General features: G+C 40.8%; 1 protein-coding gene across 1 annotated transcript in view; it reads right to left on the minus strand.

Annotated features, from left to right (window-relative positions):
• Positions 1–25,646, minus strand: part of LOC136885606 (homeotic protein antennapedia) — a 488,085-nt gene extending 462,439 nt beyond the window's left edge. Inside the window, exon 1 of the mRNA XM_067158282.2 lies at positions 25,623–25,646. The gene's annotated coding sequence lies outside the window, so the exon portion shown is untranslated. The remainder of the gene's footprint in view (positions 1–25,622) is intronic.
• Between the last annotated feature and the right edge of the window lie 522 nt (positions 25,647–26,168).

Below are 26,168 nucleotides of genomic sequence, written 5' to 3' on the forward strand. Positions count from 1 at the left end.
TATCGAGTGATGACGGGTTCAGGGAAGCAAGCAAACATCGCCTCCAAATACAGTTTCAGATGTATTTCTCTCTACATATGAATATAATATAGAAATCTGCAGTGTCACTTGTATATTACCAAGGGTACAGTATGGATTGCTTATGAGTGGAGATGATTCGTTGATCATTTTACCGGCAAGTTGTTCACAGGCTTTCAGGTAAGGGGGCCCATCAATTCTGGTTGGTAATTGGATGAAAACCCGGTATAGAAAGCCAAGAATAACGACCGAGAGGATTCGTCGTGCTGACCACACGGCACCTCGTAATGCAGGCCTTCGGGCTGAGCAGTGGTCGTTTGGTAGGCAAAGGCCCTACAGGGATGTAGTGCCATCTGGAAGGAAGGAAGGAAGGAAGGAAGGAAGGAAGGAAGGAAGGAAGGAAGGAAAGAATTGGATGAAAAGCAATGTGGTTGCAGACTACGAAGGACTGTCAGAGTTTCAGCGTAAGTCAAGTCATTGAAAAATGCTATGAGAGGTATAGACGGTTATGCTTGTGTTTCGTAGACTTTAAGAAGTCACATGGATCAGTTCCTATATTGACCATACTGAGGGATTATGGTATCAGGGGTAGGCTATTACAGACAATCAAATATATTTATGTTGAAAATTAGGCCAGAGTCAGTTACTGTTTCAAAATAGTTAACAGAGGTTAACCAACGCTGTTTTATTTCCCATTTATTGTGTATAGTTTACTTAGATCATTCATGGAAAAGGTATGAAATGAAATGTCGCATGGCTTTTAGTGCCGGGATATCCCAGGACGGGTTCGGCTCGCCAGGTGCAGGTCTTTCAATTTGACACCCGTAGGCGACCTGCGCGTCGTGATGAGGATGAAATGATGATGAAGACAACACATACACCCAGCCCCCGGGCCATTGAAGTTAACCAATTAAGGTTAAAATCCCCGACCCGGCCGGGAATCGAACCCGAGACCCTCTGAACCGAAGGCCAGTACGCTGACCGTTCAGCCAACGAGTCGGACATGGAAAAGGTATAAAAAGCTAGGAAAGTATTCAATTGGACGTAAATGTAGTAATCATTTTGGCCCATACTAACGACTTGGTCATAATGGAAGACTGTGCTGTAAACATGTAATATCATGGAGTTTGAAAAGAGGTGCGAGGGTGTGATATGAAAATTAGCATTTCCAAAAACAAAAGAGGGAAGACACCTAAGAGGGTTGCATTTCAACTAGTTTTTGTTTTACTTTTTTTACGTCGCAGCGACATACATAGGTCTTATGGCGATGATGGGACACGAAAGGGCTAGGAGTGAGAAGGAAGTGGCCATGCCTTTAGGTAAGGCACAGCCCCAGCATTTACCTGGTGTGAATATCGGAAACCGCGGAAAACCATCTTCAAGGCTGCCGACAATAGGGTTCGAACCAACTATCTCCTAACCACTAGGCCACCTGCTCGGTAATTTAGCTAAAAATAAAAAACCACAACAGGTGGATAATTTCAGGTAAGTTTACATAAGAAGTGTATTCTCCCAGGATGTTGATAGATAGACCTATACCGTACTAAGTGAAATCGAAGGCGTAGCAAAGGTAATGTAGTGAGTTCCAAGTTGAGATCAACGGTATTTTGTAAGGTAGAAGTGATTTCTCAGAAAAAAGAATTAGGCTACATCGGGTTGTCTTTAGACCAACTTTGGTGTGTGGGAGTGAAACCTGGGTGGACTCACGATACCCAATTCATAAGCTGCAGAAGAATACTGGGAATGAAGAGAAAAATAATTAGTAATAAACTTGGTGGATGAGGCTATCCACAGAAATGAAATCCGGTAGTGGGGGTCATCAGAAGATATTAGAGAAGAACAGGTAATAATTGAATAGCGTATGGGCTCTGGAGAGAGCTGGTTCAGGTCTCTCGATTTGACGCCCACAGGTGACTTGGGCGTTTGGGAGATTTCGATTCCTACGTAGGATGAATTCAAATTTTGAAGCAGGCATAGGCATTGATTCCCTGAGCCAGAGTTATTAACCAATGAAGATTAAAATCCCCGAAACGGGACCTGTGCTAACCACGGAGCTGGACAGGAGCACATGTTACAGTCGAGAATAATGGACTCAGTCTTGGAGGATAAGCGCAGCAGTGAGAGACAATGCCATCGATAATAAGACTCGCTTTTCATAACAGGTGTGGGAAAAAAAGAACACAGAGTTAGTTGCAAATCCACGGCCTAGTTCTAATACCAAGCATTTGACAATACTGTTCCTACCCATTATTATCCTTAAGTCCGACTCGTTGGCTGAATGGTCAGCGTACTGGCCTTAGGTTCAGAGGGTCCCGGGTTCGATTCCCGGCCGGGTCGGGGATTCTAACCTTCATTGGTTAATTCCAATGGCCCGGGGGATCGGTGTTTGTGCTGTCCCCAGCATCCCTGCAACTCACTCACCACACATAACCCTATCCTCTAAACACAATAACACGCAGTTACCTACACATGGCAGATGCCGCCCACCCTCATCGGAGGGTCTGCCTTACAAGGGCTGCACTCGGCTAAATAGCCACACGAAATTATATTATCCTTAAAATTGGTCACGCCTCCTAGCCACATAAGTTATGGATATTGCGCCCTGGTGGGGGTGTGATAAGCGCTTCAGAACAACTTTTATTGGGTTCATTTTCCTATGCTTATCCGTAAAGGAAAATGAACCTTACATACATTGTTCTGTACGAGTGCGTAAATATGTCGTACAAATAACTCTCCTGCAGTGCGGTATACACGCAAGCTTAGGAAAATGAACACAAAGGAAATGGTTGTGGTGGACTGCATTTATGCATATGTGGCTCGGAGGCGCGACCAGTCTTAAGGGAAATAATGAATAGAAACAGCTTTGTCAGATATGTGGTATAAAACTAGGCCGTCGAAATAGAGGATTGTGGAGGCGCTTAGTTCGTTCCCAGAGGCTTTTGAAATAAATGCTGTGAACCATACTACTTTACAAAGAATATATGTGTGTATTATTATAATTGTCACATCATCCTTGCCGGACTGAGTGACTCAGACGGTTGAGATGCTGGCCTTTTGATCCCAATGTGCCAGGTTCGATCCTGCCTCAGTTCTGTGGCATTTGAAGGTGCTCAAATACTATAGGCTCGTGTAGATAGATTTACTGGCAAATAGAATAACTCCTGCGAGACAAAATCCCGGCACCTCGGCGCCTCCAAAACCACCAAAAGTAGTTAGTGGGACGTAAAAGTATTATTATTATTATTATTATTATTATTATTATTATTATTATTATTATTATTATTATTATTATTATTACATCATCCTTGGCCATGCAACATCAGAGTACACAACCCCGTTGCATCACTCAGTCCAAGATTAAAATCTCGAATGAGTCAGGAATCGAAACCAGGTAGCCTACTTATTTTTCAGATTCTAATTCTAATATGAATTCCGTAAGAGAGTTCATAGTATGAAAAAGGGTAAAGTGGAAAATATTGATAGTAAGTCTTGCAGGTTTATGGGTAAAAATTTACCTCACATTTGCCAAAGTTTGATGTGGAGTAGGGCGAGAGGGGAAACAGGAGAACGTTCCAGCCACAGAAAACTCCAAGGTCTATGAATGTGGATTTGATTAGAATTCAACGTTTGCTCACTCGTGTTACAATAATAATTTCTAAGCATTTAAGGTCTACAAATTTCTTAACGTTGGGAGTTGGCGATTACAATGTCTCAAGCAATATTAAACGAGATGGTAACAATAGGAACAAAAAAACAAATGAGCCTTGTTGACGTCGGTGTGACACTCCTAGGTTGAGTAGCCAACACGTACAGTATGTGCGTACATGTATAAACAGTCGAGCGGCCATGTTCAGATGGTGGTTCTGATAACGGCGGAGTATCGACTGCATTAGAGTTATTACTCGGTAGGGCAGACAATGCGTGTGCCGTGTCCTCGCCCCTACAGCCCATTTCTGAGTAAGCCCCGCCTCAGCACACGAAAGGTGAAGACAGAACTCAGGGAAACGTTATCAGCCGCTATGTTACCTCTATAGACTCCAACGGACTACAGTTAGAATGCATTTTCCGACGACTTCCTTGATTATTACTATTGTTATTTTATTTATTTATTTCGTATGGCAAAAATTAGGAAGCATCATAACTAACAGTATCGAAAATATAATTAGCCTATGTAACAATAAAATTGTAAGTAACATATTGGCAGATTAAAAATTAATATCGTCGGTGTGCAAGCAATACACCATATCCCATAATGCTCTTCATATCCATTATTTTCTTCACGACTGGTCACGCCTCCCAGCCACACACAGATACGCATTCCTTCAGAACAATGTTCGTTGCGTTCATTTTTCTGTGTCAAGAGTAAAATAAAATCAACCGTACTGTAGGAATGTATATTTTCATGAAGTATTTACGCACACCTACAATATAATGTATGTAGTATATTTAAGTTTAATTTTCCTTTACAAATTAGCGCAGGAATATGAACACAACGAACGTACAGTATATCGATGATAATGATTATGATGATGATGATGCTTGTCGTTTAAAGGGGCCTAGCATCTAAGGTCATCGGCCCCCTGGACTGTATATCTACGTGTGACTGGGTGGCGTGTACAGTCTTAAGAAGTATAATAGATTGGAAGAGCATTGTGGGATACCAGATATTGCTCGCCCACCGTCGATTTGACTGCTTTTTGAAGTTATACGTAGCTGAGGGGGGTGCAGATTGAGAATTGTGAGGCCTTTATGCAATGTCTTTGGAACAGACCATTGCATGCTATGATTATTCGCACTGTAATAACCTTCTAGGCTCTCCGCATTGCTTTATTTTCCACCGAAAATTCATTGAGCTTGGATATTTTTTTCTGTGTGTAATCGCATACAGGTTCTCGGATCTAGTGCTTGCTATATTTATGCTGTAGCAAGTTTCCTTGGTCTAATCAGGTATCACGATGTGTAATCGTGTTGTCAGTGATTTTTGAAGAATACTTCCATCCCAGTTAAGTCTGCAGTAGCGTATTCATTTTTCAGTACTGACGGTGATGCGTACTTCCACTAAGATGTTGAATACTTAGTGAGTAGACACTGATGGATTAATTTTGCTACTTGGTCATGCTAGTATATATAGTCCATGTTTGCCAATAATCACCATCTAGATGTGATGTGGTGTACTGTCCCGTTGAATGTGGAACATCGGCAACAAAGATCAGATTCTACCGATTGGTCCTGCAGTATGTATTGACTGTAGTTTCTAGTTGCAAAAACTTGGTCTCGAATAGCAAACATAAAGCCTTCTACCTCCAAATATACATCAGAGTTAGTCAGCCAGACATGCCATTCTCTTTCATCGACATACAGCGGATCCAACTCAGACGCGTGCCTACAGTAATATTGTCTGCTCTTTAGTATCTGTGGCTACTACACTGTGCAATGAAGATTCCTTTTTTTTACTAGTGAAGTAAGATTTCGGTGATGCTATCTCTGAGCTACGTAAATCTTTTACGTCTGTAAGTCCTCAATCCCCAACAGAGTGAGGCAAAGGTTCTTGAGTGATGCATGTGGCTTTTCGTGAATAACGTTTGTTTTCATCCGTAGATGTTAGTGATCAGTTTGGTCCACTGGATAATGAAAAACGAATACGTTAGAACTGGTGTAGCGAAAGTATTTATAGCCTTTATGATCTTCTACCTAGCGAACTTAGAATATAGGATCTTTCGTGCCTGTTGAAGATAAACTGTGGTGAGATATTGATTGATTTCTTCATCCTATCGTTATTCCCTTTTTGCAGCCCATGTAGGCATACCTGTATATCATGTTGTGGCCAATGGGAGGAATACTCTTTATGGTTTTGATCTGGATTCCTTTAGAAAACCAAAGCACAATAACCATAATTTACACCACACTTTTAATCAGAATTTGAACCCATAAATTTACGATCAATTCCAGTTGTGGCAATGAACACCGCCTTCTGCATGGTCTTGTAGATGTTGGTGTTGACACCCAAATTCTTCAGTCCTTCCACGAGAGTTTTAGGTATAGCAGCTGTACTCGAAAGGGTGATTGGTACAATTATCATCTCTTCAGAGTGCCACAGTCTTTGAATATGCTCCACCAGTTGTGTACATTTGTTGATTTTCTCGGTAGACTTTTCATGGAGGTTCCCGATTTTCGGGACAGCTATGCTGCTCAGAGCGACACGTTTTGTTTCCTTCTCTAACACATATTGCGAAAGACCTGTAATATGCCTCTCGGAGGTCATATCTTATTATTATTATTATTATTATTATTATTATTATTATTATTATTATTATTATTATTATTAGTATTATTATTCATTTGAACTATACGTTGTGTGGTGCTTTCAATTATATAAACAATATTTTTCATTCCTAAAACTCTAGTACCTCGCCAGTAAAGTTTTATTAAACACCACAGTAGCCTCCATGAACACATGCTCAAAATTGTGTTCTGGATTAGACATCTGCGTGTTGGTTAATCCATCAGACTTCTTAAAGGCATAACAGTATATAATTAGTGATTGTAGTCTGCTTTGCTATCATTCCGTTGTTCCATGAACAAATCATATCAGGAACAATCAGGACTGAAAATTAAATACTTCTCTGAAAACGCTGGTGCAACTGTGGTGATGTCAGTAAGACTTCGCTGTTATTGGAAACACCATGAGAATAGACAAGTTGATTAGACTTTCGTGCTTTAGCACTCAGTATCACTGGTATAATTATTGAAAAAGAGCCTGAAATGTCAGTGGTCAATATCGACCGCACTAGCAGTACTAGCCGCTAACAGCTCCATCTGTAACAACGACCTTTCTAGAGTAATGTGTGAATCTTATGGGCCGTGACGAATGGCCACTCAGACACGGAAAACACCACCCTGAAATGTCGACAGATTGACCAAGCACGTTCGTGATGTGCCTGGGGGGAAATGAGACATTAACCACTTTCCATACTCCATCAGTAGCTTGTCATCAAATTATTTCTGCATATCGTTGACTTTCTTTTGAAACCTCATATGTCTCAATGCTAATCCTGCAAATTAAATTATTTTCCTTAAGACTGGTCACGCCACTCAGCCACATATGTATATGCTGTCCATTAGAATAATTTTCGTTGTGTAAAGGAAAAATGGACCTTACACCGTATTGTAGGGATGTTGTTTGCATGGCGAATTTACGCACTCCTACAGTATAATTTAAGGTTAAGTATCCTTTACAATTTAGCAGAGGAAAATGAACACAATGAAAATTATTCTGATGGACTGCATATAAATATGTGCCTGGGAGGCGTGACCAATCTTAAGGAATATTATGGATCGTAATGGCATTGGGACATACTGTACGAGATTTCTAAAGAAAGCCATCGATATCTCCATTTTCAACAATACGTATTTACTTAATTTGGGTGGAATCAATGAAATCATCAAATCAGTCACCACTGATCTGCATTTAGGGGAGTCAAATTTCATATCTGTTGATTTTCTAGTCTTTTCTTAAAATTTATTGAACATCTCCCTTGGTAAATTCGTCGCTGTTCGGGCAAAAGGTCATATCCCACAATACTCTTCGTATCCATTATTTTCCTTAAGACTGGTCACGCCTCCGAGCCGCATATGGATATAATATGCAGTCCATCAGAACAGTTTTTGTTGTGTTCATTTTCGTACGCTTTCGTGTAAAGAAAAATGAAACTTACCGTACCGCACTCTGCGAATGTACATATGTTTGCAAGACTTATTTACGCACTCCAACAGGATAATGTACTGAAGGTTTATTTTCCTTTACACATCAGCATACGAAGATGAACTCAATGAAACTTGTTCTGATGGACGGCATATCCATATGTGTCTGAAAGGCGTGACCAGTCTTAAGGGGAAAAAAGAGCATTGTGAGATATGTCCTTTTGCCCCGACAGCGACAAATTATTCCAGTCCCTAACTCCCCTTCTTATAAACGAATATTTTCCCCAATTTGTCCTTTTGAATTCCAACTTTATCTCCATATTGTGAACTTTCCTACTTTAAAAAATACCACTGAAGCTGTATTTATTTGTCCAATTGATGTTCAAAACAACAATCTATTTAACCTGATTCGAATAGGTGTCACGACAATTTTATTGGACTAGAATATGTAATACTTCACTAATTTACTATTTCCTGATTACATTTATATTTTATTAAGAAACTCGTTCCAGAAACAAGCTCTTACTGGTATTTTAATATTGCACCAACTCAGATAGCCCTTATTGCAAGATGGGATAGTTCAGGGCTAGGAGTGCTATGGATGCACCGTGGCTTTAATTACGGCATGTCCCCTGGATTTTCCTGGTGTAGAGGTGACAAAACTCAGAAAACCACTTTCAAGGCTGCCAACAGCAGGGTCTGAACCCACCATTTCCCAAATGCAAACTCACTGCCACATGATCCGAACTTCCTCCGTGATGATTAAAGACCGCATGCTACTAAGTGTGTAGGTACTATTTTTTCAGAACGAGACTGCTTCAGATCTTTCGATTTGATGATCATGGACGACCTCTGTGTGTGTAAGGATGGCACCAAGCCTAGGATGAAGTATAGAGTTGAAAATGGCACAAAGCCCTGGTCCTTGAGCCATAGTAACTAAGCAATGAATCTCTGACCTGCTTGGGGTTTGAACTCGAGATCCCTTGGACCAAAGGCCAACATGTCAACAAGAGTAGTGTGGAGCCGGATACCATTGCAGATGAAGGAATATTAAGCAATTATAATATGTGCAGGGTTCTGGGATGCAGTCCCAGCATCATTCGTTGGCATTTAAAAGTATTTAACGGAAGTTGGAACATTAAAAAGTAGAAAACTTCTTCATTTTTGGATTTTCATTCTGAGACGAAATGTACCTACTATTTCCTGATTAGGGTATACATTTATATTGTATTAAGAAACTCGTTCCAGAAACAAGCTTTTGATGTTTAACAATTTGTAGACGACATTAATCCATCATTCACACGCTTCTCTTGAAACTTCCACATTTCCGAAACCAATTAAATTGTTAAACATCTACATTATTACGTTGGTGGCATTGGCTTAAAAATGGCTGCCTAGACTGAGGTGCTTGGTCTGTATGTGTAGCCTATATTGTATATAAAGCATTTCTTTGGTGGTAAATTTTGTCATTTGATGTTTCTAATAGGCTATGTAGGTACTTTATGTCTCTCAACCTACAGATTGGAAAATATAGGCCAATCAAGGCTTTAAAACAATTAAGATGGCCTAATTTAAACAATATTTTGCAATGTTTTGTTCCTCTCAAACATAAATTACATTAAAACGAAATCATATTTCATTCTAACCCGAAAAGTCCCTTCATTTCGGTTCAATGAACTTATAAAAATATGTCAAAGACAGAACGATTTTTTCACTTTTTTCACCGTGAGAATATTTAATTTATAGGAATATAAATTTGGCAATTTTAACGTAGTTCTATCGCCCCTTAACACATACATGTGGAGAGTTCCAGATATTTACCCTTGGATTTAAAATAAGATAGACAATAATACTGAACCCATAATTCTACGGTGAGAAAAATTTTTATTTTTCCCAAATATTTATTTGGTATTCAGAAACTACTGTATGTTTGAGGGCAGCCATTTTGCGCTCCCAAGAGCCCGATGTTGCGTGGGAAGGTTCCCGCAAGGCGAGCTCGTGGATTGCCGGGACACCTCGGTGGAACTCGAGTGCCCGACAATTTTCTAAATTAATGAATTCTGCACAACGAGGGATTTTGACAAGATAGTAAAGGAAGAAATAAATAAGCAAAATTATTCATACACCCTCTGTGAAGGTAGTGACACCAGGGACAATTTTAGATGCAGTTAAGCCTAAGTGTGTGTTAGCGTGAGAACAGCGAGCTAGTTACACGTGCCAAGGTCGTGGGCAGAAGAAAACGCGCGAAACGCACGGGCAGAAACAATTTATTTCTCCTGTTGTGGGTGTAGGAAAATTATAAAATTAACACCTAACGTAAGTGCAAGTCTGTCCGGAGTTCTGGGACAAGTCTTATCAAAATTGGTCTATTAGAAGCAAATTTGGCAGATTTCACAACCAAGCCTTATAGAGGGGATAGCGTCCTTCTGGAAATTATAAAAGAAACCCCCCACCGTAGATTTTGCAGTGTCGATCTGGAACTTGAAGCCGCGGGAGCTCGTGCCCGCCGTCATTAGAAATTCGCGCCAGATTGACCGACAATAATTCAATACATGTTCGTGGCTAAAGTCCATATATTAGTTAAGAAGAAAAGTGATTGGAGAAACTGTGAACGTTTGCAGACGAACTGGGAAGGTGTAGGCTGGTGGAAAATTACACAGCAGATTTTATTTTTATCATTTCCTGTACTCTTGTAAGTGAAGAAGGTCTGGGGGAAGCGATTCAAAATAGTTCTACTCCCTTATCGGCCGAACACCTGTTCTTATTGAAACAACGGGGAGAGAAACCACTCTGGGAAGCGCATCAGGCAGTTAGAGTCGACTGCAGAACGAGGGAAGTTCGTGGTGCAAGTTACAAAGAAGTGCATTATTTATGGTAATTTTAATCTCGTGTGTGTGAATGGTAGTGTTTGGATGAGTGAAATTTTGAAAATGAAAATGTTATCTGTGAAAATGAGTGGCTAAGTGCGAGGTTGCTGGAGATGATGTAATCAGAATGCTGAGAATGTCACCAATGTGCAGGTCTGTCTATTTTATATTATGTAGTTAGTTAGTTAGTTCCTGTCTGTCCTAACAAAATTTCCAGGTGATTGTCGGGTGATATGCGTAATTATCAGGCGAGAGGCGTTGTAAATTTTGGTCAGCGTGTGAAAATTTCAGTGTGTAAATTTCATGTCAAGAACGGTAAAAATGCGACGCTTAAAATTTTGTGTCGAGATGAGATATCATTCAAAGTGCGGATTTGTGAACGTTATAAGTGTAAATTTGTCGTGGCGAATATTGTAATTTCAGGTGTCAGTTGCATTTAGAAACGCTGGTTAATAATAATAATAATAATAATAATAATAATAATAATAATAATAATAATAATAATAATAATAATAATAATAATGTTTACCGCGGGATAAGGAAATTCTTCTCTGTTAAATTACATTTAACCAGTTATTTCTACAAGGATCGTAGGCATATTTAGATAATGTCAATAAAATTTGTTAGAGTCACAGTCGCTAATGGGAAGGAAATTGTGAGACATCGTGTATACTTGAATTGCGAAAGGTCGATGTGTGCTCTTGGATTCTTGAGGTCCGAAAGTCTTAATAATAGTAAGGTAAGAGATGTGTTTACTGATGGTTGTCGTTTTCATCAGGGGATCGAAGTATGAAAAAGGGTCGTGAAGGAAAAGGGATTGAAAGCGATGGATTTATACGTACGTGGAGATGAGATGGAAGTAATGCCGCTGGGATAAAGCGAGGAGAAAGTGTGTTGAGACAAGTTGTATTTTTGTAGAGGAAGTATTTAGAAACAGGCTGTGTGAAACAGGCTGTATTGTTTTCCGCAATCAATCCGAATTTGAGACGACTATGGTGTGAATTTATAGAAAGATTCCAAGTAAAAAACGACTCTGGTAAATGTTACAGTCTGGGTAGTACACATCCAGTGATCTATGTTACGTAAAGCCCGCATGGATGATAAGAGAACGAACGATCTTCAGGATCAGAGAGCACTTTGGACACACGGTTGGGTTATATTTAATTTGTTCATTGGAGAGGTCATGGATAAGATGGTTGGAATTGATGATAGGCGATCTGAGAATTTCGAATGCGATGGTGATGATTATTATTTTGAAGGCGTCCACTAAAAGGGTACCCGTGTGTTGGGAATTTTCATTTGCTTCCCTAACACGTCAGTGCACAGGCTGAGATTGCGTTCGAGGTGGAGAACCGATCGTCACGTCTATTTATTTCTGAGTTCACATATTATAATGAGGTAGACACTTACTGTACTTTTCGAGAGGTAGACACTTGCTGTATTTCGACCTACATTCAGTTGATAACAGAGACGTTGGTTCCGTCGTGCGTATTTTGTCTGACCAGATTCAGTGATATTGTTGGAGTTGTTTGAGAATTGCATTTCGCCTGATATGTTAAGGGAGACGTAGTACGACCCACTTTGACGCCCGACGATAGATTTAGGACGTCACGTGTTTATTCTTGGAGTCATTGATGATGAGACGTCCTAGGTCACGCCCGACGATAGGACTTGGAAGGCATCATGTATATACTGATTAGGTTTAGGGTGTACAGATTTCAAGTGAGCCCGACGATAGGTCTGGGATGGTAGCTGTACACACTCAAGTCTCAGTTTAGATTTTTTTTTCTCTTTTGTTTCTTTTGTGAAGTGGCCTGGTTGAAGGTAGCCATTACAGTGCGATATGATTTATTGTAGAGGGTCTATGCGAAGCTCTCATTGAGATAACGGGACTGCTGTTGACAAACGAGGGCTGTCCAAGTGTGGGACATCGACCCGATCTAGATTATATTTTTACTGTGTTTCTTCGTGCGTGTTAAGCTGTATGACTTCGAGATGTTAATTTATTTTTTTACGGACTTTATTGTTTCCTCGTCTTGACGTCCGTTTTCATTGATAGTGTGCATTATTGACACTCAGTGTTTTGGAATGAGACTTGAGTTGCGAATGCGGTTTCGATTCGTCAGCCAGTAATTTTATTTTATATTTTAATCTTGTCGTATTTTCATTCGTATTCATAGTTAGAATAAGTAAGTAATCACTTTACCAGTAGTGTGTTGGGACAGACAGTAAATAGAGAGATCTGTACTGGTAGCATTGTTGTCAAGGGAAAGAATTCCTTAAAATTGTAGTAAATTTTAGCGTGGACTGGTAAATTTATTAAGCATAATAAACCCATTTCTAACCTGAAAATCGGTTCAATAATAATATTTTCAAGTGACTTTTCACTTTTTGATTAACTTCAGTGTTAGGCATTTCTTCTAAATGCATGATTAGTAAATGTTTCCTGCATGTCGCAGTTTTGTTCCTTTAGAACGACTTAACGTAAGATCCTCTCGGATCATGTTGTTGTTGGTTCCTTCCGAACAGCTGATTGGGTGATGCACGTTTAGCATCGGGAGTACCTTATCACTTAAGGGTGTCATGAATGACAAATACATGGTGGAATTTTATTTCAATTGTGAATGATGCCATTAACTTGTAGTGAACACCATGCTTTCCTATAATATTTCGCAACCTATCCAAAGCAACTGATAGTCAGTTTGGTTCGATTAAGGGTCCATTCGGCGGATGTTCCGTATCCATGAAGGGTATTTGACTGGTGGATAACCTTAATTAAGAGAAAATCAGGCGTTCTAATTGTTGAAAGTCAGATTTTCCACGGATCGTGTGGATTAACTCTCAGTTCTCGTTTGGAAAATAGGCGCCCGGTTTTCAGGTCTTCCCTTTTTTTCAGTTTTTCAGTTTCGCTGTCCACTAACATATTAGCTTCTCCGAAGCAACTCTTCGACATTGGAAGAAATGAAGTGACGTTATGTAATGTGACTGTGTTTGGAACTTTTCAAAAATCAATAATTCAATTTTTTATATTTTTGTGGCAAGAATGCATATTAAATTAACGATGTTATCGTGCTCTTTCAGTTTAAATAAAAGTTAGTAAGCACATTTTTGCTCCTCATTTCAAGTAGTTAGGCTTTCTTCTGAACCCCATCGTTTGGTTAAGATCGTGACCGAATTTATTCCCGCAACGACCCAAGATTTAAGAGTTCTAAATTGTTCTACTATAGCAGCCGTGGCCGACCAACGATGGAATGGTAAGTTCAAGGGTTCAATACAAATATTTTTCTTCAAATGAGATGTATAAAACTCTAGAAATGATAACCTGCGTAAGAAGATCGTTGTCAATGCTGGGTATGGAACCTAGACATCAGAATACCTAGTTCCACAGTCAAGAATTCACAGTGAATGTTACCAAATATAATGGCATCGTAATAAATAATAATGCTATTGCTTTTACGTCCCTCTAACTACTTTTAAGGTTTACAGAGACGTGATGCCGAAAATTTGTCCCGAAGGGTTTATTTCACATGCCATTAAATCTACCGACACGACGCCGGTGTATTTAAGCACCTTTAAATACCACCGGACTGAAGCAAGATAGACCCTGCCAACCTGAGCTTGTTAGCTCGGTGCTCTTATGATACCGTTTAAATAAATACCACCAATTTAGATGAAAACGGTCCTTCACTGCACTTGCACATGCACACAACCTCAAGTGGGATGTTGTTAATGTAAATGTTGGAGGCAAGTGCCGTTATTTACGGTCCAAACTGAACGATAAATCTTCTCTCATCCACAAGATTAGCGCAATATTTGTAGAACACTAATTACAAGTTCGCTTTTCACTTTACATTTAATATTCAAAGGATCAGGTAATGAGTATAATCTTGGGCGAAGATCACATAGTTGATCACGCGTGAGATGAGATAACTTGTCTCGCCATCTCTCTCCCATTCCTTGCGCATTACAATAATTTATCACACTCGCCTGCTAGTTTATTAGCCGTAACATATGCTGATGCGGCAGGAGGGAGACACCTGCAATAGCACGTGTTAACACGGCATTACAGGTAGAGTACTTATCTATAATGACTATGTCAGGTCGCATCCGACCCCCTGATGACCCATTACGGGTTTACAAGGCACCTCGTCAGGTTACAACCCTATCTAACCCGCAACTTTGCCAAAACTTATAGAACATACTAGCTTTATATGATATCTTCACTTCAACTCCATGCGAATGCCTGGATGTAACCTATTAGATCTATAAGTAACGGCCGATTACCCTAAAATTCTACTCCAGTTAATTTTAAAAATCAGTAAAACTTACCAACGTCGGAATGGAGAGGAACAGGTTTCCGTTTTATAGAGACCAACAGCGGTCTTATTAACATATCTCAATTCACGGAATTCAAAATTTTAAAAATGTATTTGAAAGATGTTCATCCATACAGGCCTATTAAAAAGCGAAGTAGCCTACCACTCACTCACTATGTTATATCAGAAACCACCGACCTCTTATATTTCAGTAACAAATGAATTTTTTAAAAATTCAACCTCATTAATAATAATAATAATAATAATAATAATAATAATAATAATAACAATAATAATAATAATAATGATAATGGCCTGTAGACGACCTGCATGGCTGTGAAGATGGGGCCTACCTAAGATAATTTATATTGATGAAGACAGCACACACACACACCCAGCCCTTGAGCCAGAAGATTTGATTAAGGTTCAAATCCCCGACCCGCCCGGGAATCCAACACGGGACTCCCTGGACTAAGGACGAAAACGCTAACCATTTATCCATGTAGCTGAGTTCAAAGGAAATAAAAATAAGGGATAATTACACGAAAAATGATCAATGTTTCAGAACGTGCCATGGTGGTTACCCGATTGATAGTATTGATAGGTTCTGGGCTAGTCTCCTAATTACGCTTCATTTCGTTTGCTAGAGAGTGCAGCAAGAGACTACTTGAACAGAGAATTAAATATTGGGCACCTCCCCGCGGTATTTTTATGGACATTCTAGAAACAAAGGAAGATTTTTATTTTATTTTTCTTATTATATGCATAAAAAACCATATAAAGAACAGGTAATTCCGATATTGTTTTGTAAGGGAAACCATCTTCCCGCAGATCACGAAGGCGCCCGAAGGAGTGAAAATTAATGGTTTCCACATTATCTATTCTCATCAGTAAGTGACATGGCCATTTCCTTCAGGAACGAACCTGATAATACATTATATACAGTATAGTACATGCACAGTGAAGATCTTCTAAAGATGAAAGTTTCATTTCAGAATTTTTCTACATTCTGACGGGAAAGAATATACACTGACTGACAGAGCAAATGCAACACCAAGAAGGAGTGGTCAGAACTTTATGCCAATTGCAGGGTAGACTGACGTCACTGAGGTATGCTCATGATGTGAAATGCGCCGCTGTGCTGCGCACGTAGCGAACGATAAATGGGACACGGCGTTGGTGAATGGCCCACTTCCTACCGTGATTTCTCAGCCGACAGTCATTGTAGAACGTGTAGTCGTGTGCCACAGGACACGTGTATAGCTAAGAATGCCAGGCCGCCGTCAACGGAGGCATTTCCAGCAGACAGACGACTTTACGAAGGGTATGGTGATCGGGCTGAGAAGGGCAGGTTGGTCGCTTCGTCAAATCGCAGCCGATACCCATAGGGATGTGTCCACGGTGCAGCGCCTGTGGCGAAGATGGTTGGCGCAGGGACATGTGGCACGTGCGAGGGGTCCAGGCGCAGCCCGAGTGACGTCAGCACGCGAGGATCGGCGCATCCGCCGCCAAGCGGTGGCAGCCCCGCACGCCACGTCAACCGCCATTCTTCAGCATGTGCAAGACACCCTGGCTGTTCCAATATCGACCAGAACAATTTCCCGTCGATTGGTTGAAGGAGGCCTGCACTCCCGGCGTCCGCTCAGAAGACTACCATTGACTCCACAGCATAGACGTGCACGCCTGGCATGGTGCCGGGCTAGAGCGACTTGGATGAGGGAATGGCGGAACGTCGTGTTCTCCGATGAGTCACGCTTCTGTTCTGTCAGTGATAGTCACCGCAGACGAGTGTGGCGTCGGCGTGGAGAAAGGTCAAATCCGGCAGTAACTGTGGAGCGCCGTACCGCTAGACAACGCGGCATCATGGTTTGGGGCGCTATTGCGTATGATTCCACGTCACCTCTAGTGCGTATTCAAGGCACGTTAAATGCCCACCGCTACGTGCAGCATGTGCTGCGGCCGGTGGCACTCCCGTACCTTCAGGGGCTGCCCAATGCTCTGTTTCAGCAGGATAATGCCCGCCCACACACTGCTCGCATCTCCCAACAGGCTCTACGAGGTGTACAGATGCTTCCGTGGCCAGCGTACTCTCCGGATCTCTCACCAATCGAACACGTGTGGGATCTCATTGGACGCCGTTTGCAAACTCTGCCCCAGCCTCGTACGGACGACCAACTGTGGCAAATGGTTGACAGAGAATGGAGAACCATCCCTCAGGACACCATCCGCACTCTTATTGACTCTGTACCTCGACGTGTTTCTGCGTGCATCGCCGCTCGCGGTGGTCCTACATCCTACTGAGTCGATGACGTGCGCATTGTGTAACCTGCATATCGGTTTGAAATAAACATCAATTATTCATCCGTGCCGTCTCTGTTTTTTCCCCAACTTTCATCCCCTTCGAACCACTCCTCCTTGGTGTTGCATTGTCACTGTCAGTCAGTGTATGTTTATTAAATTAACTGCAACACTCCATGAAATGAAAAATTAAAAGTTCTGCAGCCTAGACTCAACTAATTTTAACAACGCACTTCATTACACACTTGACATTATCTGGTAAAAGGAGCAACGAACAAGGATATTCTAGGCCCTATTACATGAAAAAAACCCCTCCTGTCAGTTAAGTCTTTAACTGGAGGCAAGTTAGTCTTTAAAAAATCACCACAGAAGGTGAAGTTATAGGGATACAGTAAAAACCAACAGCGGAGCCATACTGAGACGTACAAAGGTATCATGTGTTTGCCGTTGCTTTTATCACCATTTGTACCTAATATGGTAAAAAATATTACTATTTGTTTAACGTCGCAACGACACGGAGAGGTCTTATGGCGACGATAGGATAGGAAGGGGCTAGGAGTGGGAAGGAAGCGGCCGTGGCCTTAATTAAGGCATAGCCCCAGCATTTGTCTGGTGTTAAAATGGGAAATCACGTAAAACTATCTTCAGGGCTGCCGACAGTGGGACTCGAACCCACTATCTCCCGGTTGCAAGTTCAATGTTGCTCGCTCCTAACAGCACGGCCAACTCACCCGGTCTGGACAATTTTTAGCGAAGATCTGTTTCAGGTAACCAGATTGAGAACTTTTTAAATCAGGAAAGAGTCTAAAGCAGAAGTAGACAATCTAATAAAATTGTGTGCATTGGGGGAGATTACTTTTTTAGGGGATGTACAACTAGATGATCCAATGGTGAAGCCATGTTAAACAACCCTGTGAGATCTCCGAAATTAATCAACATTGGGTGTGATCCACACATGAATGGGTGGATCACGTGCTGTTGGCTAGAGGAAAACGGGAAAGAAACTGGCCACTCTACTGCAAGAAAACTGGCTCAGGGGTTCTCCTCAATTACCTCTGACCTATTTGGGGATAAAGCACGTGGTTATCATATTATTTTCAGCTATATAAACATATATTCCATCAAGGTATGACACTAGGAAGAAAAAGTTTATCTACAAAAGTAAGAGAATGATTAAGAAGAGCGTGCAAATAAAACACTCTGACTGAGGAATGGGCCCAGTGGTCGTCACTTAAAATAAGATATCAAAAGCAAAGCAAAGTCATCTCCGTACAGGCCATGAAAGCCCATGGAGGGGTGGAAGGTAAAGGCTTCCACTCTCCGCACCTCGGCACTTGATGGGGTAGAGTGGTTAGCTTTACGCCCGGCCGCCTTTGCCCCCAGGAATTAACCTGGTAGGCCTACTCATTTTTGGAGTAGGCTGAGTGAACCTCAGGGCCATATGCACTTCCGGAAGTGAAAATTTCATTTCTTAAATTTTTACAACTTCCTGACGGGGATTCGAACCCACGTCCTTCCGGGCGAACCGAGCACGCCTTTACCGCCTCGACCAGGCAGCCCCTTAAAATAAGATATGGTAAGATAAATTGTAAGCACTGGGAATAAACATACCAATTAATAAATGTCAGGTAGACATATTACCTCCCTGGCAGGAAGATAACAAATATTAGCCAAGGAAGAACGGATAAGAAATGGGAAAACGAGAGGTCTGATTTAAATCAGTGCAAACAATGCCAAATCATTTAGGAGCTCCGTGGTCGCCAACCCGAGCTCCGATGTTCAGTGTTTCCACAAGGTCTAATAACTGCTGAATACTGTAAAAGAAACTAATATAGGCTAAATATAATTGTACTTTAGAGTAAGGCTACCATAGCGATGAAGTTTTTATCCACTGTGTTACGTGGTAAATAAACAGAGTTTTGTTATGGATCATATGTACTTGTGCTCGATTTTCGGCTGGCACTCAACGCAAGGGGAAATGCAGTGAAGGGGGAATCGCTTCTTGCTTTATCCGATCTCAAGTTCCCCCTAGTGTACACTGGTTCTCAGAGCCCTGGGCCGTAATAAGGAAATATAGACAGTAGCGCGCAGGGCTGGCCACACGTGTCCTCACGTCTTCTTAGTGCAGAGAATGTTCCAGTCGCGGTTCGCGTGAAGGCTGGGAGATTTGGTCATCAGTTTTATGTGTTTGGATCTGCCTGATAACCCATACTGTATTGACGTGTAGAGAAAATAATTTAATTGTTTTGTACCTAATACAGCAACATTTAACGAAAATGCGTATAAGAGTTTAAGACGGAAATACACAACCTGTAGTTGCGTAATTGCGAGAGCTTAATAAAACGTTTGCAAAGTTAAGAGAGAAAACCCACTATGGATAGCTGTCCTAATAGGCCTAATACCGAAACCACGAATGTTCAGCCTGCTGATTAATCCAAGAGAACAGTAAGAAGTGGTGTAGGCGTGGTGGTTAGCGTGATTAGCTGCCACCCCCAGAGGCCCGGGTTCGATTCCCGGATCTCCAACAAAATTTGAAAATATCTACGAGGGCTGGAACGGGGTCCACTCAGTCTCGGGAGGTCAACTGAGTAGAGGAGGTTTTTATTTCCCCCTCAACCATACTCGAAATAGTTTTCCGTGGTTTCTCACTTCTCCTCCAGGCAAATGGGGGATGGTACCTAACTTAGGCCATGGCTGCTTCCTTCCCTCTTCTTTGTCTATCCCTTCCAATCTTCCTATACCACCATAAGGCCCCTATTCAGTAGCCTATAGCAGGTGAGACCGCCTGGGCGATGTACTGGTCCTCCTCCCCAATTGTATCTCCTGACCCAAAGTCTCACCCTTCAGGACACTTCCCTTGAGGAGGTAGAGATGGGATCCCTCGCTGAGACCGTGGGAAAATACAATCCCGGAGGGTAAACAGATTAAGAAAGAAAGAAAGAAAGAAAGAAATTAAAATATATTAAATTAATTTTGATTGGAATTTTATAAATGTAATATTAATTATATTGGGCAGCTACGTCCCCCCACCCGCCCCCGTAGATTCTATTTATTCCAATTGCCTTCAGTTATACAGATGATTTTGTACAATTTGGAGTAAATCTCTATGACTGGTCAGTGCTGAAATGTGAACATGTGTTCTAAGTCTTAGAGTTCGCCAGTCAAACACTCGACTAGCGCAGACTTTTCATTTTCATGCCAACTACCTGCAGCAGCTTTCATGCCCTGCTATAAAACCATAAAGACCTGTTGCGTTACAACTCTGTGAAAACCATTCCGCAACCTTGAAACGTCTTCCACAAACTTTCCCTAGCATTGTGCAAGAATTACTTGCCCTCTTACGGGACACAAGATATCCTTAAAGTTTTGACATAGATTGAAGTTGCAAGAAAGAGAAAATCTGAAAATTTATGAGAACGAATACAGTAGACATCATTAACTACTGTAGGCTAATTGGCTTAGATGGCAAAATGCTGGCATTCTGAGCCCGAACTTGCAGGTTCGATTCATGATGATTTCGATGGTATTTGTAACTGCTAAAATACGCCAGCCTTGTGTTGATAGACTTATACCAACAGGTAGAAGAACACCTATGTGACAATATTTATGGACTTTCCGGAAACCATAAAGGTGGTTAAAGGGACGTAAAATGTATAGCATTATTATGATTATTATTATTATTATTATTATTATTATTATTGTTATTATTATTATTATTTGTATAGAAATTAAATTTATATAGTTAAAAAATATTTTTACAGTCGATTTTAAGTCGCACCGACGATGGAATAGCAAAGAGCTTGAAGTGGGGAGAAAGCTTTGAAAGATTTGACATACAAGCTGATAGTTATGTGAACGAAACTGAACAGCCACTTGCTCGTTGGGAAGTATTTATAAAACCTTGTACTTCTGTACAGGGCTAGGCCTACCTACAAACCACTTTTAAATGTGCCTTGCATGCGCGATAATATGCGAAATGTATTCATAAAGGGAAATTTATAATAAAATGCGATGTAAATGCGAAACCGACAATGTTTTTATGTAAAACTATTTATGTTCCTTTTTTTTTTCCTTGAGAAAACTAAAAATGAGGAGTTTTGGGCACACTTGCTTGGGAAGTCATGTAAAATTTGTCCAAGCAAGTACGTAGTGTAGTCCTATTTATTTGGCATCCTGCCAACAGTGCAGGTGCTGGAAGATATTTCAGTAAATATAATTCAGTGTAAGTGATAGGGGAACATGAATGTCAGAAAAAAAATCAGTTATGTTCTATGATTTCTTTCAACAGTGTCAGTGATTCTTGATCGTTACAAGTTAATTTTGCATATTTTCCTTTTATTATTCAGATTACGCACGAATATAAATCTGTTCTGTTATACTTTAGTCTATATATAATTTTAAATTAGGTATACAATTTTATTATGCTTCATTCAGTTTTGCTTTACTATTAGCTCTATGCAAAAGATTTTAATTTCACACATCAACTATTAATTATAATTAGCACAAATTGTTTGTTTTTCTTCAAAACGCTATAAAATGCTAAATGTAAAAATACAAATGCGAAATATCTGTGTTCAATACAGTAAAATTAACACTACTACCTATGTAGTATTTCAGTTATGTTGGGCATTAATTAAAGGAAATAAACGTAAAATATTATCCCTAAATACTGTAAAATTAAAAGGAGCTCTACACTTTTTCTCCACATACAGTCTGTTGTAACCTATCTTTATAGGGTAACCATTATCAAGGTCCGCCTCTATGGTGTAGTGATTAGTGCGATTAGCTGCCACCTCCCGGAGACCTGAGGATTTTAACTGCGCATGTTTATTTCCTCTGGCTCGGGGACTGGTTGCTTGTATTTGCCTTATTGCACCTTATCAACATACAACATAACACTACCTACCACCACAAAAACACGCAATAATGAATGCATCCCTTCACACAGCGTTCATATCAGGATGAACATCCGGCTTAATTTAATTTAATTTCGTGTGGCTATTTCTAGCCGAGTGCATCCCTTGGAAGGCAGACCCTGCGATGAGGGTGGGCGGCATCTGCCATGTGTAGGTAACTGCGTGTTATTGTGGTAGAGGGTTGTGTTATGTGTGGTGTGTGAGTTGCAGGGATGTTGGGGACAACACAAACACCCAATCCCCGGGCCAATGGAATTAACCAATGAAGGTTGAAATCCCCGACCCGGCCGGGAATCGAACCCGGGACCCTCTGAACTGAAGGCCAGTACGCTGACCATTCATCCAACGAGTCGGACAACATCCGGCTGTAAAACTGGGTCAAATCATCTTCAAGAACCGACTCCAATAAATTGAGAAAAATGTCCCGAAAGGGAAGAAACGGAATACTTTTTCTCAAGTGAGGCACAAAAGGACGTCTCATAATGTCGTTCAAGGCACCGTACCAAGTTTTGTCTGGTGAGCGTTAGTAATTTCGCTGCACTTTACGGTACTACAAGCGTAGTTTTCTAGTCCCCTGGTAGTGAGTGAATAAACAAATACGACTATAGAGATTGGTTAACTTTGTAGAACGATTCGCATTGTTCTATGTGTGAAGAAATGCTGCCTAATGAACTCGCGCTCTGGAAAGAAGCAGACTTGTTGGAGAGCCTGTGTCAGTGGCAGCCCAGGCGGCTTCAGCAGTAAAAGAGAAAGCAAGTCGAGACCAAATGGCCGGTACCTTACGTCATATCGCTCATTGGCCCTCTGCATGCCAGGGCCAAGGTTGCGGCAGCAACGCTCATAAAACATGGAGCAGTGAGCCGTTACTCCCGAAGAGAATTTCCGAGTACCGTCATTTCTCGCACGTTCTTAACCTTTAATCAGCTCGTATACTATACCCAAAAACAATTTCTTCATCACTCTATAAATTTTTATTTTTTCTTCTGAATTTATACCTGAGCTCCACATAAATCAGCCTCCATTCTCCTTCCACTAACAAGGTATAAAAATGAGTTCATCAAACAATTTTCTTCTCTTTCTGAATCGATAAAAATCCATGAAGCAATATTAACTAAATAAACAAAATAACACCAGAGGTTGGTTGGAAAAAAGATCAGAATCTGGATACCCATGAAGGTTTCTCTTGCGCAGCCTACATTACTAAAACAACGTTGCAAATCAAGTACAAAATTCACTTACTTTACCAAGTGAGTAAACTATGCGATTCAGGGCGTGTAGCCCCTAGCTTGTATTTGGGAGATACAGGGTTGGAATTCCACCGTCGGCAGGACTGAAGATGGTTTTCTATTTACACACTGTACCTTAATTAATGCCACAGTCTCTTCCTTCATATTATTAGTCCTGTCCTGTAACGTCTCTCCATACGACTTAAAATGAACAAGAAAGAGGGAAGACAATTTTTTACTGCGCAAGATGTAGACCTATAAATTTTGATGAATAAATGTTTATTGAAAATTCAGAGAAATATTAACCTGGACAAGGGACACCATATTAATAATTTGGAAGTAACTGACAAGACAGTATCGGGAAATATTGCTGCTACAAACAAGCGGAAATTATGAGAATACAGTATTCACAATGAAGCGTATAGACTGTGTTACGAATCAGATCTATGGATGAAACTTGGGTGATAAGTTCATGTAAGCCAAATAGAGGAGGACAGCTTACATAGGAGAATGAAGGACCCACCCATGGAGGGTGACAGAAGCAGAGGAGTACCGAGGTAACGAGGGACTGATCCAATTTTTTAATGATTTCAGGATAAGAGTTGAGGATCTAAACGAGGCCACAAGGTTACCGTACTTGAGTAAAGTGTCATTTATGAGTTTTCCTCCTTACTAGCAAATTTGAAGTTATTTAAACAATGGTGTTGAATAAACATACATGATCGAAAATGAAATAAGTTTGCTAGTTGTTTTACGTCGCACCGACACAGATAGGTCTTACGGCGACGATGGGACAGGAAAGGGCTAGGAGTGGGAAGGAAGCGGCCGTGGCCTTAATTAAGGTACAGCCCCAGCATTTGCCTGGTGTGAAAATGGGAAACCACGGAAAACCATTTTCAGGGCTGCCGACAGTGGGGTTCGAACCTACTATCTCCCGAATACTGGATACTGGCCGCACTTAAGCGACTGCAGCTATCGAGCTCGGTATTATTATTATTACATCTTCATAACTGACTGTCATGCCTTCCAGCTTTCAGTCTGCAAGCCTTTGTGCATTTAATAAACACCGCCACAATTCTCTGGGTATTTGTAACAAGCTCTCTGGCCTCGCTTAGAACCATACGTCTTATCTTTGAACCATTAGAAATTGACTCTAGTCATCGTCGTCCTTGTCTCTCTCTACTTCTCTTACCCTCCATGACCGAGTCCAAGAACTTATCTTCCTCCATTCACCTCACATGATCCCACTACCGAAGCCGGTTTATGCGTATAGCTTCATCAGTCAAGTTAATTCCTAACTTAGCCTTCACCTCATTCCGAGTACCCTTCTGCCATTGTTGCCACCTATTTGTATCTTTTCTTTTTTTTTTTGCTATTTGATTTACGTCGCACCGACACAGATACGTCTTACGGCGACTATAGGATAGGAAAGGCCTAGGAAGTGGAAGGAAGCGGCCGTGGCCTTAATTAAGGTACAGCCCCGGCATTTGCCTGGTGTGAAAATGGAAAACCACGGAAAACCATCTTCAGGGCTGCCTACAGTGGGGCTCGAACGCACTATCTCCCGATTACTGGATACTGGCTGCACTTAAGCGACTGCAGCCTATTTGTATCACCGATCATTCTCCCTACATTCATATCTGTTACTTCCAACTTACGATTAAGACATCCTGTATCCATCCAGTTTTCACTCTCTTAAAGCAAAGTTGGTCTGAAAACAGACCGGTGTAAAGATAGTTTCGTCCGGGAAATGACTTCTTTCATACAGAATACTGCTGATCGCAACTGTGAGCTTACTGCATTAGCTTTACTGCACCTCGATACAATCTCACTATACTGCCATCCCGTGAGAATACACATCCTAAATACTCCACTTGAAACTGTCGACCTATTCAAGCTCTGTATTCCCAATCTGACATTCAATTCTTTAGTCTTGGAGACCAAGTTATCGGCATTGGCCAAACTGCTTACTAAATTTCCACTTAACTGAATCCCTACTTGCAACTTTGTACCTTTCAGTAGATGATCCATGTATACTATGAACAACAAAGGTGAAAGATTACAGCCTTAGATAATAATAATAATAATAATAATAATAATAATAATAATAATAATAATAATAATAATAATAATAATAATAATATAATTGATTGATTGCCGTATTCTGACGAATCCGTAAAGATCAGGGTTCTATAAAGTTGTTCTACGTTAATTATTGTAATCTAAACCAAATATCTAAGGAAAAGCTAGTAAAATTCTTCATTATGATAAAATTCCTACCATAATTGCCATCGTGATGAAAGGTGTCGGATGAAGGCATGAGCGTCACCTACCTGTAACAAAGTAACGAAACACATGATTTTAAGAATGGGCAGAGATATTTTTGCATGAGTTATGTTCTTTTAAAATTATGCTGCGGTAGAGAATATCAAAAGATATTAATATGAATTTCAATGGGGTTACTCTAAGTTTCATCGAACTTCAACATGAAAATAAACTCTAAATTAAGAAAATATTTAATTGTTTACTTACAAGTTTAAAGTATTTATGACTTATTTCAGTCTAATGAAAATGAAATGAAATGGCGTTTGGCTTTTAGTGCCGGGAGTGTGCGAGGACAAGTTCGGCTCGCCAGGTGCAGGTCTTTCGATTTGACGCCCGCAGGCGATCTGCGCGTCATGATGAGGATGAAATGACGATGGAGACGACAAATACACCCAGCCCCCGTGCCAGCGAAGTTAACCAATTAAGGTTAAAATTCCAGACCCTGCCGCGAATCGAACCCGGGACCCCTGTGACCAAAGGCCAGCACGCTAACCATTTAGC

This window comes from Anabrus simplex, chromosome 1, assembly GCF_040414725.1.
Source record: "Anabrus simplex isolate iqAnaSimp1 chromosome 1, ASM4041472v1, whole genome shotgun sequence".
NCBI classification, from domain to species: Eukaryota; Metazoa; Arthropoda; class Insecta; order Orthoptera; family Tettigoniidae; genus Anabrus; species Anabrus simplex.